The 14,886-nt window shown below is 32.8% G+C and overlaps 1 protein-coding gene across 1 annotated transcript in view; it reads left to right on the top strand.

Annotated features, from left to right (window-relative positions):
* Window positions 1-491: 491 nt before the first annotated feature.
* LOC125055743 (leucine-rich repeat-containing protein let-4-like) overlaps window positions 492-14,886 on the top strand; it is a 179,384-nt gene continuing 164,989 nt past the window's right edge. Inside the window, exon 1 of the mRNA XM_047658282.1 lies at window positions 492-540. The gene's annotated coding sequence lies outside the window, so the exon portion shown is untranslated. The remainder of the gene's footprint in view (window positions 541-14,886) is intronic.

The following is a 14,886-nucleotide window of genomic DNA, read 5'->3' as shown; positions in this document are numbered from 1 at the left end:
ATTAAATTCAGTTTATGTCTACAAGATAGACAATATAAGATCAGTACATACATTTTAATGTCTTAGTTAAAACATCCTTTTAGAACCTTATACTACTTATTTAAACTTAATAACCTCTAGATTTAACGTTTTTAACTTATTAAATAAAGCTTTTAGCTTTTTTTATATGTTTGTTTTTGTATAAGGTAACAAAGTGTAAATAAGTGAAACAAATAAATAAAGTAGCAAACATAGGTACAAAACTATTGCTGCTATTGAAAAACGTATAAATTAAACGCTATATAAGGCAAGGATATTTTACATTAATAAATAGATAGATTAAAGCGTTCATATCAACCTATTTTCCAATTCAAAGCTGAAGCAATTTACATAATCAAAACTGAAAGTAAACAGAGGTTTTGTGCAACAGTTGCAGGTTTAGTTGTGATCCGCCCGCCCTACCGAGCGCACGCCGCCCGCCCAAGTAGTTCGTGATCACGATAAAAGTTTTTATTCTGTGATGTGAGTTATAACTGACACTGAAATATTTAAGAGCAGAAAGTAAGTGTAGATAATAATAAAATGAATTGCAATTTCGGTCTAGGATCTAGATTATAAAGAATAGATAATAAGAATTAAGTTTTATTCACCGCGTTTATGGCTTAGTGCTTGAAGCACTTGGTGCTTGCATTTCCTTTTCTGGCAAATCATTGATTGTTTTGGATATATTTTTCATTATTATTTCGTAAAAAAAAAGCAAAGACGATGAAAAGTTTTAATCCAATTCCGCAACGAATAGATACGACTTTTCTTTCACTAATACGTAATAAAAATTATTACTTTACGATTTCATTTAGGGTTTCGAAAGATAATATCGCTTGTTATAAATAATCTTTCGTACCCCAATGAAGAAGGAATTCATTTCGATACAAGACCAGTAACTTTTCATTATTTCTTTTTATCATTAATAATGCTGTTTATAAACATCCTAGAAGAGGATATCGGTCGTCCTTGATTGTTACTTGTTTTCACATTACGTCAAGGTCAGGGGTGAGATTCCCGTCTTGATTTATTATTTCTGTTACTTTTATGTCTTATTAACTGAATGTACTTTATTCGACTTTTATGGGTTGTAACTGCCCAAAAATGAATTTAATACTATTTTTATAGCTGTAAATTTATGTTAAGAGTTTGCTCAAAACAAGATCTGTTTTTGCTAATAATATTTATTGCGTTTTCTTACGCTCGTCTTTTGTTAACACCGCTAGGCTCTTAGGCTATTGTAGTATGTTTTTCTCATGTTTTGTGACATAAATATAGTGTTATTATTCATTTATAGAAAAGCGCACAAAAGATACGATTTTTTTACGCAGTGAGAGCCTAATTTAACTAAATTATGATTACTACAAATGTGTGATAACGACGTTTCAATTCAATTATTTCGCAAAATTGTTAAATCTTGATTTACCTAATTTTTTAATGCAATTAAACCAAGTAGTACTAAAACCAACTTATATACTAAGGTTAATCTAAATTAAGTCAATTTTAGCTCGGTACTTGTGGTTTAATAACTGTAATGTCTTTAAAGTTAACTGAAAACACATATTATAGTTAATGTATTATAATATTTCATTTCTGATTTGAAACTGATTAGGAAATTAAATTTTGTTTTCTATCGGATCTACGGTATCTTTAATAAGCCCTTATTAAATTGAGACTCTGAATTAAAGACTATGATTAATTAATTAATTATTATCGCTGTAAGATTTCGTTGTGTTTCTATAACATTATACAACACCACATTGTTAAGATGAAATTTAAACTCCCCAAGGTCGACGTGTACTAAATTCGCCAAATTCTACGAATACAACAAGCCTTTGTTTAGTTTGGCTTCAAGTTAATGAAAATTATTATATTTTACACCTTTACAGTGTGGGCTTGATTATATTAAATTGTTCTGAGTTTGTTAAACACAAATTTAATTTGCGTTATAGTTTCAAACTATGACAAATTTTGGTATTTAAGGATTATGTTTATGGTATGTTTGTCTGGCGTGATTGAATTTATAAATAAATAAATACATTTATAATCGCAAGTGTCATTACTTGTTTTCATACGCATAAAGCCATTTGGGTTAACAAAAGATAAATTATTGGTACTTGTTATTCTTGTAAAGCATTAATAAATAGTTTATACATTTAATCATTGTTACTGAACATTAATAGACAATACGTGTAACTAAGCAAAGACCCTTCAGGCATTCATTTGACGTAGGAATTTACCTACCAGCAGTCGTTCATTAAATTATCTTCGAATCGTAATTTTATAATACAAAAAGGTAAATTTAAATATGTTGAAACGATTTTAATAGCTGAAGTGTACTTATTATTTAATGGATTCTAAAACGTTGTCCATACATGACCTATCAAACCGGTGTAAGGGCAAAGTGTATAGTCGATATTAAAATTAACTTATAATACCTAATACGGTGTTTTTCCTTTGTTGAAATGGCTCTAAGGGAATTAAAGCATATTTCCCTCATAAGGCTTCGATAAACACGGGTGACCCCATTGGCGTGTGACGGCTTAACGAATTACCTAATTGGCTCTTGATTCTTTACATTAATCGCAATCTTGAAGCACTTTAGTATTTTCCTTTGAATTTTCCTTCAATTAATCGGTCGTTTCTTATTCTAAGTCAATTAATTTATATAAATCAATTTCGTAAAAAGTCTAGTTTTTATTATAATAAAATAATAATATACCTATACCTATTAAATAAAATAGGCAATTACATGATCAGCCTCCTGTGCCTGACACACGCTGTCAACTTTTTGGGTCTAAGGCAAGTCGGTTTCCTCACGATGTTTTCCTTCACCGTTTGAGTTTGATGTTAAATGCGCACATAGCAAGAAAGTATAAGCCACTGGGCAGCAACACTGCTATCAAGTAATGAAAATTAAAGACATTATACTTTTTCTTGTTCACATACAGTGTTAATACCCTCCACAAGAAGTCATTCTATTCTTACAAAGTGACCTGTACAAACACGACTTTGTTGTATGTATACCCCATTGCCCAGTCGTCCCCCTATCTTCCACCTCACCCCGTTGTCCCAGCAATACCGCGTGATTGGACTCGCGGGAACACACTTTCAATAGCACAATCGCGAAGTTACCTAAACGATTCATACGAAATCACGTGCCTTCCATTTTAATTCAGGAGCGTTTTACTTTTTGCAAACATAAACATGTATGTTTTTGATCAAACATTACATTTGTGAAGTCTCTAATTATGCACTTAAATTAATGTCATGGATTAATTATATCCATGACATTAATAAACAAATATTAATCCAACAAAAATAACGCATATTGATATAAGTTAAGGTTCGATTTCTTTGAAGCCAGCATCCAGAGCATGTTTATTTCTTAGATTCAGTAATATGACCCTAAAATCCATTCAATTGTATATCAAACATACCAGCATATAAAGCGCTTGAAATTATTAGTAGAAATACCGTAGCAGTCGAGTGCATGGAGTATGGACAATTGGAAATAACATGCATCGCTGCAAGCCTTCCAGCTCAATGGCTGCAGCTGATTTGCTTGAGTATTGTGCAAGCATTGTGCTTAGAGGCATTCCTCTAATCCTATTTTCCTATAATAATAACGCTTGATATAAAAAAGTAAGCTACTTTACCAGTATATATACTTTCTACATAGTTTACCAAAAGCCAAGCCAAGCGTATTTAACTAATACTCTTTCTATATTAAAAATAACTTTCTATAATATTTTATACTTTACACACTACTGTTTGTAATATTTCCCTTGTTCTATGTACGTAGGTATACGTGGGTAGCACTGAAAGTGTTTAGAACTGGCCAGTTAGAACCATTTCTAATGAAAACTTTTTATAAATTTCAATTTTAGAACTCTTTAGTAACCAAATGTAGTATATTGCATTCATTTGTCATTTGTTTTTGTGAATTGGCGGCAAATCTAAAACTCTAGTTACACGTGAAAATGAACCTAACGCGATAAAATTTTCGGTCAATGATTTATTATGACTTTCGTTGTGGGCTTAATCAACAACAAAGCTATGATAGGCTGCAATGAGCATTTCTTAATGAAGCCCCATCTCGTGCCACTATTTACAGTTGGGTTAAGAAAGTAATGGCAACTATCTACATTAAGCCATTTTTCATTTTCTAAACATTTTCAGTGCTACCCGTGTACATCCTCATTTTAGCCAGGTTTGACATCTATTTCCAGGACTCTCTCATAGACAAAACAACATGTTTCATATAAAATTGATACGGCATGGCACTCGCTACCACAATATATGCATTATTTTAATGAAATACAGCTGTGAAAAAGGGCGCGTGCCACGCAACACGCAGACGGAGCGCGTGACACGTGTCGATTATGTTGAAAGCATGAAACAGTCTGTTGCGACGTCACTTGTCACGAACCGTTCTAGTTGCGTGCGTCTATGCGAAAACAAATACTACTAGATTTATTCAGTAGAGAAATTTATTTGTTGTTTGGAATGTTAATATCATCTAAAATTACGCCGATTACGATAAAACGTATCTATCCATAACGTTTGGGAGCGTTCAAGTATTACGTCACGCAATATTTGGAGAGTATTGACCCCCCCCATGTATCGCGCCGTAACGTTTTTCTGTAGCCAAGTTTAGTGTTAGCTTTTAATATTTATTTAATTAAATTCTAAACATTTTAATGAAACATATTCTTTTGCTACCAGTGCGCATGTGCAATAATTACTCATTTGACTCGTTCGGTTATTTACGAATTGTTACGAATAGACTCAAATAACTGCCCGAAGTGGAAAGGTCGAGTCTGAGTGGGGACTAGAGGATAAAACAGCCGTTAACACATGCGCACAGGCAATTCCTTTGCTACAATTTGAATTAGTGAGTCTATGTAAAATCAATGTGAAAATTATAGTTAATCAAGTCATCATTGGAGTGTTTAATTTCCTACCCTAAGAACTAGATCAACAAGCCTTAACAATAGTATGTAATGTTTCGTGATCACTTAGTGACTCTTTATACCTAAAAGTTACCATTATGTGGTGTAAAGTACTGGAACGTCGAAAATAATATTAACAAATACGCGTAATTCAATCCCCGCCCCGCATCGTAACGTTTTACAAAAAGACCCCCTCCCCCCAAAATTCGTTACGTCGTCAGTTAATTCGTCCCTTTTCCAAACCTGATATACATCATAAAGTATTTTAAAAGTTATAAAATTTAGCATCATGTGTCCCTATATAGCATCATACTCAAATTTTTTTACGGTTCCAACAATGTCACATTTATAAAAATCAAACTACCTTCTTTTTTAGTGTCGGCTAAGAATATATAGAATTGCAACTTTTCTTTAAATTTTACAATTTAAAATTGTAAATGTATTATAAATAAATCTGATAGCATACGTAGCACTCTCTCACTATTGTATAAAAGCTCATTTGAACTTTAGTTATTACACCAAGCAGTGTTGTAAACTTCACCTTTGCAAGATGTTTCTTTCTATACCTATACTTACAATCAACGCAGTATTCATACAGAGAATTCTTAATTTATTTTAAGAACACATAATATTCTTAGAACGGGAATTATTTTATAAGAGAATATTTTACACAATACAAGATACGTTTCTTCTCAGTAAATACGTACATAATTTTCTCAAAGGCTTTAGTTTACAAACAATCTTTTTTTCTATTCTCTTTAATATCTTTCAGGTCAAGGCTTTCGCTATTGTTAGCTGATTACAGATTTATAACGTATTTTATATTAATATGTAACGAAATAACAATGTCACCATACTTATATATAAGCAATACCCCTGGTATGTCAGCAAGGAATCTGTTGTCGTTTAATTATTTATCCTCGAAAGGAAAACTTACATAAACTCCAGTGCGAAAATTTTAAAATTTTAATGACGCTTTCCGCATTTATTACTCTTAACAATCGACAATCGCACATAATAATAAAGTCCTCGAAACCAAAAACCCAAAATTCCATTAAAAAGTTTAAAATAAAGCTTTAATATTAAAAATACACGCTCCAAAAAGCTTACGCGCGCTTTCAATTATCGTATTTGTTAACATGCAAATGACTGGGTATCCCTGGCTAATAGAAAATGGACCCTTTCTATCGAAACATTACGGACCCGTATTGTCTTTAGATAATCTAGTCCTTATCGACAAGTTGTTCTGTACTTTGTAAACATGGAAGGTAATTCGTGTTTGTTTTCGCTTCGGGAGTTTAAAATTGTTCAATGTTGATGTAGGGCTACCGCGATTGTTGGGAATCATAATTGGAACGCCGGTACCATTGCTAAATTAAAAGTGAACTCGAAATCGAGACTGTTAAAGTTATTTTACTAAGTTTTAAGGCGAAGCTTCCTTTGATACATTTACCCATTCTACTGATAAACAACAATCGAAACTAATAATACCAATAGTAATAGTAATTACCAACTAAATAACTAGAATACACAATACACTTTATCCATATAATATTATGTACTATGAATATCTAATAGCCATTGAACGAACTGTCTCTTTAAGTTAAGCCAAACTGCTAGTAAGATGTTTCGGATTATTTTACAGTAAGTCGTCTGCAATAATGACATTTATATAACCTACTTGAATTGTTTAATATACTTGTAAAAACCTGGCTACAAAAATACGTATTCAAAATAAAATATATTTCACAAAAATATGAGGGCTGAGTGGCGAGGGTTTTAATCAGAGCGATAATTTTACTTTTATGCTCGCCAAAGTATTTTGTGTGCATTATTTTTATTAAAAGGGTTTTCTAAAATTAGGGGAAAATGTTTTCCCAAGCTTTATATTTTTAGGAAAAACCGGTAATTTATTGAACTTAATAAAATATTTTGGTTTGTTTTATTAATTTGAATGATTATTAAGAAAAACATAATTAGCATTATCAATTATATTAACGATAAATAAAACTATAATTATTATACAATAAGAGACTACCGTTTAAAGCAAATATAACTGAGTATTTCAAAGAAACTATGTAGATACAATCGCAAGCTCTCAGTAACTTGAACTTTAGACTTAAAAGCGAGACAAATATTGAATCAAAGCTTTTATGGTATCGTATTTGCGTGTTTACGAAACCATTGACTATTTAAACCAGACGCCGCAAACATTTGGATTTCTTTTTCGGGATCCGTACTTTGTTTAATAATAATTGTTTTGCGTGAAAACTAAAAACAAGTTTTGGTTTAAATATTTTTCTATAATTCGAGTGTATGTTATCAAGGACGGGTTGTTGTTTAATAAGTCTAACTAATATATTTTTTCTAATATTTTCACTTAGTCCTGTCGGACAGGGAAGTGGGCGTGAGCGTGAACACTTACTGGGGATGATATTGCAGCAATAAGTATTTAGGGCCTCATCAGGTGCAGTAACGAAGACTGAATGTGATTGTAATAGTTAAGTTACAGGCTTCACTCGCCCTCTCAAATTTTGTTTTAAAGTGGCCAAAAGTCAATTTTCGTTAAAGAAATAAAACGCGAGCTAAATTATTTATTCGGCACACTTCTTTAGATACTGTAGTTATAACAAAACATACACAGTTTATAATTTCAATGTAGAGTAACCAAAAGCTGTGCAGCTCTGAAATATATTCAACGCGAATATATTTAATACACGCAGCGTCCATTATCATAATACGTACTTTACATACGACGAATTCACTGAATAACACTTTATTGTTGAGTGAAAAGTGTTGTCTTTGTAAATTTGAATAGAAACTTATTTTAATATAACTAAATAAAATTATTTGAAAGCGAAGTCTTGAAAAAGCCAATTATTAATTCTGAATTGAAAATAATTTCGTATGGCTCTTGAAGGTGAAATATTTTATGAATTTCTTTAATTTAAGTAAGTCATAGTATATGAAAAAGACAGACTGTTTAAATGCCCTTTCAATGGAAGTATCAACGACTCCGTATAATTATGAACCATACACGTTACGCTGCCTGACTTTAAAATTTTCATAAAGTATTATCAATTAATGATTAAAACTAAAGTTTATGTTTTGTTTATGAATTTCAGTAGAAATTAGGTCGGCGTTGGAGAAGTTTGTCTGAATTCTTGATAACCACGACCGCGACGCGCTAGATAAATGTGTAGATTAATTTTCTCTAACTTACTTGGATCTGAACTTTAACAGTTTGTATTTATTTAGGCTTTTAGCATAATAACATCTCTGGGAATATCACTGTAGAGCAATAATTTAGCTTATATTCGTAAAGGATAGTAAGGAATATATTTAACTTAAAAATGTTCAACCGATATATATATGCGTAGAGTGATCACTTTATTTTCCCATCAATAGGTGGCTTGCCGATTTAAAATGTGTTTAATTATTCATTAATTAAGACTTATTTCAGTCCGGCGTTTCAATTTGGTAATATGTGTTTTTTTTTCCTAAACACTTTTTCAATCAACTTTTGGGATGATGTCCTGCAATGAAAAGTATGCCCTATACTTTTATCCACTACGCTGGTTGCGAATAGAAGTTATGTACCTCTATAAAATAATTTTTTATTTTATAAATTCTTTCACAGAGAAAATTCTTGGATCTATTGGAGCACGTTTAGATAGAACGCGATATTAGAAAAATTTATCGTTGTTACGTGCTACTAACCGGGATTTTACCTCACGACCTAAGGATTGATAATCGCAGGCGTTACCACTGCTCAATTATATTAAATCAGAGAACAGAGTCCTTATTTAAACGCAATCAATTGTCTCGTTTATTTATTTTTTTCGTTAGACCCATTCGAAATTCTGGGTACATCGAAATAGACCTCTCTGGACTATAATTAACCAGGCTCCATTAAAAAGGCACTTAAATGCGAGGCCATTATTTAGCTGTCAGAATAGCTGGGAATTACGCGAAATATATTAAAAGCAACAAATATAACCTCAGGTTAATAGGCTATAAAACACCTTAATACTGGATTTGCTTATTCATAAAAATGTAAGCAAAATTTAACGCCGCCCAATTATACGTCTTCATTTTGAGGTAATAATACAATTTATTTATAAGCTTCTTTGCTGAATAAACTCTTTGATAAATAGGGCTGTTAACGTCTACCGATTGTGACTACCAATGTAAACTTGATATTGTTAATGCTTACATCTTGATTTTGTGTTTCATCAGAAAAGGGAAATTTTTGGATAATATTACGATGATATATAATTGGCAGTAAAGTGAAAACGATCAGCTTCTGGTTGCCTTACAAGATGGGTTAAAGAATGATGAATTTGATTATTGTAGGCTATACGAAAGTTTATTTAAATTATTTGGAATTTCAATTTCAATGTTGAAAATTTAATCAATTTCCTAGTAATTTCTACCTAAAACCTGCCATTTAAATTTAATAAGTGAACGTAATGTAAAAAGTTAAATTTTTTATATTAAAACAGATGTATGTTAGGTATAACTTGAGCCTTAACAAAAGCACTAACCAAGAAACTTGAAACATGTCAGAATGCAATGAATAGAAAGAAGAATGATGGGGAAAAAACTTTCTGACAGAATAAACATACCAACAATAAAAAATCACACAAAAAAGATGTAACTTAATAGTTAATGTAACTAAATAATCGTAATCGATTAAAAAACTAAACTGGAAGTGGGCTGGGCATACCATCTGAGGAAAGTCAAAATGCATCAAGTCATTAATGCATTGGTACTCAGGTCACATGAAGAGGAAAAGGGGTAGAACATTCCTAAGGTGGCTGGTGGGTTGATGAAATAAGAGCCGTGGCAGGTGGCACATGGACCCGAACTGCCCAGGTCAGAAATTTATGGTGGCAATTGGAGGAGGCCTTTGCCAACAAAAGGCAAACAGACAAGGATGTCGAGGGAATGTAAATATTTTAGTTTTCATTATAAAGTTTGTACCATAGAGATTAAAAACTATTTTTAGTTCTAAAAACTTTCTTTCCGGTTTAAATTAGAAACCCTTAACTAGCAGCAGCTTTATAGTAATATAAGTAGCGTAGTACTATAGTATTACTCTTTATAGGAAAAGCGGTTATTGTAGCCACCACAGGGCAGACCACAAATTATAAATTCAGTACATGAGGTTGCGTCGCAATTCTAAACTCCAAATCCCCAGCGCCCGCTACGTCACAGCTCCAAAATTAGCATATAAATTAATATATTTTATAATATTCTGTTTAATAAATTATATTAAGACTGATAGTGATCAGACATTCCTTAATTGAATTTTTCAATTCACTATGTATGCATTCTACATTCGGAAAAAATTATTGAAGTTATTAGGATGTTACGTATACCCGACACACGAAATCTGATCATTCCTTCAGGAGGTATGAGATAGATACGTGTCAAGCGTCAACAAAGCTCTTTTGTCCTCTCGTACCTTCTTTTTCCCCCGCAACCTAAGGCATTTGACTTTTAACTAAAAGCGCATAAATTAATTGTATAATCTGTATATTTTGGTTCCGATCGCATAGCAGTCTGCGAAGTCGAATAGAATTTAAATACAGATGATTAAGTAATTTTGAAGTTTAACATATATTTAACCAAAAGTTTATAAAGAAACAAATATACCGTTCAGTTTCGCGAAGTTCTTTCATTCGGTTGACTTGAAATAATGTTCAGTTGTTCGTAAATATTCAATGAGCGAGCTTCGTGACCTTTGCATCCACCGGCCTCACAATGGAAGCGGAAAGTAGCGGGCCAGAGGTGCGCAACAATTACGATGCGTTCCAAGTTATGTGCTTTTAGGATTTCACTTAAGAACCCTGACTTGGAGTTTATCTTTTTGATAACACACTTATCGATTGAATATATAATGGGCCAGATAGCACAAATAGTTGGCATAGTCAAAATTGTAGAGCGTCTTCTGTATCACGGAGTCCTTTCTTTTTAGCCGTGTACCTGAGGGTTCTTCTTTCAGCCAATAACCCTGCATAATAATGTAAAGAATCGGACAGTTATAAACACTCTTAAAAGCTATTTAACCAAGTCAATATTACACATTTAAAATCATATATGCTGCGAGAAGATTTACATCTCCAAGAAGCTTAAATTTACTTTTTTTAAATACTGCTATGTTAAAAAAATACCTGGAACAAATCCAGGACGTACTAGAGAAAGAACAGATCCTAAGTACCCATAATCGACGAGCATGCATGGTGAATATCATTAAAGTGGATGAAGCTAGTGAGTTATGTCAGTACCGTAGTAAGTGAAGATCCGTGGTCTCCTACCCCTTCGGAAAAAAGACGTGAAGATATAAATAAATAAAAATAAACATTAAAATCGCCCGCTATATCCTACTCTTTAAACCACTCAACTCTGAGATCTCAAGATAACCATTTAGCAGTTGCAACGAACCTGCCTATTACTGCATTGGAGGGCCATTGTTCCCGCTAAAATAATAACCGGCTAAAAATTACCCGCCTCTGCCTCGGGAGCCAGTGATCAGATATGCTTATTGCTTAATGTCTGTAAATTCTTGGGTATTCTATGCTGTATTTTAAAGGATATCTTGGTTATCATTTTCTGTTTCGGGGGTTTAGATTGTAAAGTGAAAGATGAAAATATGGGGCGATTCACTTGAATATGTGATTGTCATTTGGCACGTGTCTGTAATTGGACTTACTTTTCTTTTAATTATAAGATTAGAGATTTATTGCGTTTTCGTTTGTTTCACATTCTAAGTCCGTAGACTTGTTTACTAAAAGTTGTTAGACGAGATAAGTAAGACGCGTTTAATGTAGACTACCATACTTCTATTTTACTGTCCTATAGGTGGCATTTAAATGTATTAGGTAATATAACTATATGTTACGCTGCTCTAATAGATGCGTTTTGGAAAGTCCATCTCTCAGCTCATCCTTTTTAGGCAATTCGTTTAGGATCTCCGCCTTTAAGTTGTGGAATACGCTGCCCGACTCACACGATTGGCTACCTCTCTAACATCTTTTAAAACTCTTCTACATAAACATTTCTTAACCATATCCTATCCTGTTCAATCGGGGCTTTTGTAATTCTTGTATTTCTTATTCTTTTGTATTGCATCGTCATTCATGAATGCGTGAGATTAGCTTTTTAGTTTATTTTATTCATTTTTTTATTTTATTGTAGGTGGTGATTCTATTTTGCAATTTATATCTAAAAATATGTAGTCTCAATTATGTTTACGATGAAATTATTTAATTTAGTTGCCAATATACATTTGTGTAGTAAAGACGTGTTTCTCTAAACGATCCGCCGGCACGATACAAACTAGAACTTACGACCTTAAGGTTGGTGATTCTATAATATTATTTTTATAAGATTTGGGTATGCACTTTGCAAAGTTTTTTTCTTTTTTTCCTTACTAGGGTTGCCTGGAAGAGACCGCTTGTTAGCAATAAGAATAAATAAATTAAGTGATCATTTTTTGTATTCTAACTCAGTTAAGCGTTGCATCCACTACCACCATAGTTGTTTTAGCTCGTAATGTATTTCGCTCAGTAAGTTAGATGCCATTTGCGGGAGAAGTCATTACACAAACATCAGAACTGCATCCCAAACACCCAAAACTCCTGACAAAGGCTCAAAGGCCCAACACACAACATCGTTCCTCACACTCTCTTGTGTACTTTGCAGTTTCAATCGCAATCAGTTTTGACATATTATAATTAAATCGTACTTTTAATAAACAAATACTCAATTCGTATGTGGTCTGTTGTATTATTCTTATAAAGTATTATATTAATTATTAATAATGCAACGGCATTTTTTGATGTATTGTGATCCATCTTCATAGTGTAGTGGTTAGCACATACAGCGTATAGCCGATAGTCCTGGTTACTCTGACGGAACAATATTTTTGTTAAACTGACTTATACTGATAAGGTTTCTTACCTTACTTGCCTTACAAATTATATGACAAACACAGGCCCTCCCTGCCCCATTGGTAGTTTTAAGACGTCAAAAATCTAGCCACGTGCTATACAAACAAGAACAGCAGTTTCGAAATAGGATGAATTTCCGATTCTCAAATGCAAGTCCTAAACTCGAGCTGTTTTTTAGTTTAAGAACTTACAAGCCAATTCCTAAATCATATAACAAAGTTCGTAGCTACGAAAGCGCCTCCAAACTTCCTAAACAATTTATCGGCAATAGTGAGCTATTCCTTTAACTTTGATGGGATATTCCCTGTAACTTGTCGATTCAATCCCCTTTTGTTCTCAATTCTTAGTATTGAATATGTCCATTTAATATTTAGATTCATTCAATACAATTGAACGGGTGGCGTAACAACGTAAATTGCCGTAATTTTGTACCAAAGGTCTAAACCAATTACCGTAATGGAGTTACTATAAACCTTATTTAATTTTTTTTTTATATATTTTCGATATAGGAATTGCACTGGTTAAATATTATATTATAAAACAATTCTTAATAACATATAACCATTTTAAATATAAGAAAATCAGTTGCGATACAACCTTAGGTCTCGACCTCAGATTTCTCTACCTAATCTAATAGGCAAGAAGGTAATCAGCCTCCCGTGCCTAACACACGCCGTCGTCTTTTTGGGTAGCAAGCCGGTTTCCTCACGATGTTATGAATTTTTTAATACTATATCTTTATATTTTTGTGGCGTCATACCTCCCAAAGCCCTAAGCTTAAATGATTAAGCTTTTTCGTTTTTTTTGTAATTCAATGGTCACTGTTTTTGTCTAGAAATAATTTAACCACTTAAGAAACATTCTATTTTTGTATTTAAAATCTGACTGTTTATCAAGCGCTCTTGTCGATGTTCAATTGCCAGATTTAAAAGCTAAGATATAAAATAATAAAAATAAAAATATAAAAGATATAAAATTAATCATTTTTAAAGTATATTTTAAATGAATAAATAACCAGACAGTTGCGAGCAGTAGACAGGCGCGATACAAGTTTATCAGAAAGTTATAACTAGCAGGAAATTGTTGTGCGTTTGACAGCTCGTGTATAAACATCCTGCGGTAATGCTATCATATTTTGAAGCCTTTTAAATTCGACACAAAACTTTACATACAAATGTTGAAATGTTATTTGATATTGATAACTGGAATACTAAATGGATATAATGTAGTTTTGATGTTCTATTTAACTAGAATTTTCGTGTAACTTATTATTCGTCACTACTACCTATTTTGTTTAAGAGGAAAAATAACTGCAGTTTTTCCCGACATCTGCTTATCAGTTAAGAGAATTTTCGCCTTTGTATAATATATTTCTATACAGAGCAGTGTTGGCCTAGTGGCTTCAGCGTGCTTCTCTCATCCCTGAGGTCATGGGTTCGATCCCCGCTGTACACTTTCTTATGCGCATCTAACATTCGCTCGAACGGTGAAGGAAAACGTCGTGAGGAAACCGGCTTGCTTTAGACCCTAAAAGTCGTCAGCGTGTGTCAGACACAGGAGGCTGATCACCTACTTGCCTATTAAATCGACAAATGATCACGAAACAGATTTAGAAATTTGAGGCCCGGACCTAAAATTGTTGTAGCTCCATTGATTTATTATTTATTTTATTTTTAATGTATATTCCTAAAATGAAATTTGTTATTAAGCTGCATTCCTAATCGTTTTTTTAATCAGACTTTCAATCCTATAACATCCAGGTGATACGCAATTGAACGCTCTCACCAACGACCGTAGATTTTCGGACTGCTCTCTTTAAATGTTGCTTGAATAACACACATGTGTAGCACACCTACGCATTAATACCCAAGCGACTAGCGGGAGTTCCACACAATAAATCAACAGAAGGATATGCGACACTTGTCTAATCTTTCATCTCATGCCTCAAGGGA

This window comes from Pieris napi, chromosome 14 (genome assembly GCF_905475465.1).
Source record: "Pieris napi chromosome 14, ilPieNapi1.2, whole genome shotgun sequence".
In the NCBI taxonomy this organism is placed as follows: Eukaryota; Metazoa; Arthropoda; class Insecta; order Lepidoptera; family Pieridae; genus Pieris; species Pieris napi.
Note: the sequence above shows the minus strand (reverse complement) of the source record. Positions and strands in the feature narration are given on the sequence as shown.